Below are 1360 nucleotides of genomic sequence, written 5' to 3' on the forward strand. Positions count from 1 at the left end.
CTCTGGGAGGGGCAGGAAGTCATTCTGCAGCACCGCCAGGGGAAGGGACACCACCTCCCAGCACACCTGTACTACCTGCCTTCCTGCCACCATCCGCACACACACTTCACGGCCCTGGGCTTCATGGCCCTGGCTCAGGGCTGCAGCAAGCTCAGCTGATGGTGGAGGTGACTGAGAACCTGGAATATGATACCAACAGCATACCTTACCTTTGCCCTTGGGGCTGATGACCCTTACTCCAACTCTTGTAGGAGGTCCAGAAAACCCCAGTCAACCCAGGGGCTGGCAGGAGAACAACACAGATCTGTGGGACTGGGCTGGGGGTAGGGCAGCAAGATTTTTAGCAACAAGTAAATATTTTTAAAATGTATTTTTTGCCGGCTTATTCTGAGTATGTGAATAAAGCATTGGTCTCATTCAGAAAATAAATTTTGGGGGGACTCATAAATATTCCATAATGTTAACCATTTGATTATTAAATGACAAGATGATAGTTTTTCATGTCACTGTTACATTAATTCTAGGAATAATAATGCTTCCTTTAATATAAATGCTACTTGATCTTTTAAAACATATATTTACTATATATGGATATTTGGGCATGCTTAATAAGCAATTATAAAATATTCTATTTTTTTACTAAGCAAAGTACATAATTTTATACAATTTACACGCAATTTTTACTGTTAATGATAGAATTAGGGACATTATTTCAAGACGTTAACTCCAAAGACATGTGCTACAACCATATAGTAGACTTTGTCATCAATGTGATATCTTGGCATCTTATATGAATTCTGTCCATGGGGTTTGACAGTCAGATTGAATATATTAATGCTTTTTACTACAGAAAGATTTGAACACACACACACTAGAAGACAAAATAGTATTATGTACTTCTTTGTACCCTTCACCCAGCCCTTAAACTTTAACCCATAGCCAAACCTACTTTATCTACTTCTTGTTTACTTCTCCATGAGTACTTTGACACAAATCACAGATATATAATTTTATCTATGAATATTTTCTGTATCTCTACAAGATAACTATTTTTTTAATATTTTATTGTCAAATTGGTTTCCATACAACACCCAGTGCTCTTCCCCACAAGTGCCCTCCTCCATCACCACCACCTCATTCCCCCCTCCCCCTTCCCCTTCAACCCTCAGTTTATTTTCAGCATTCAATAGTCTCTCAAGTTTTGCATCCCTCTCTCTCCCCAACTCTCTTTCTCTCTTCCCCTCCCCCTGGTCCTCCATTAGGCTTCTCCTGTTTTCCTGTTAGACCTATAAGTGCAAACATATGGTTTCTGTCCTTCTCTGCCTGACTTATTTCGCTTAGCATGACACCCTCGAGGTCC

At 40.2% G+C, this 1360-nt stretch overlaps 1 protein-coding gene across 3 annotated transcripts in view; it reads left to right on the forward strand.

Moving 5' to 3' along the window:
- The window catches only part of CCDC168 (coiled-coil domain containing 168), a 38476-nt gene that overhangs the window by 25412 nt on the left and 11704 nt on the right, over positions 1 to 1360 (forward strand). The window lies entirely within an intron of this gene.

Source organism: Suricata suricatta, chromosome 4 (assembly GCF_006229205.1).
Source record: "Suricata suricatta isolate VVHF042 chromosome 4, meerkat_22Aug2017_6uvM2_HiC, whole genome shotgun sequence".
Classification (NCBI taxonomy): Eukaryota; Metazoa; Chordata; class Mammalia; order Carnivora; family Herpestidae; genus Suricata; species Suricata suricatta.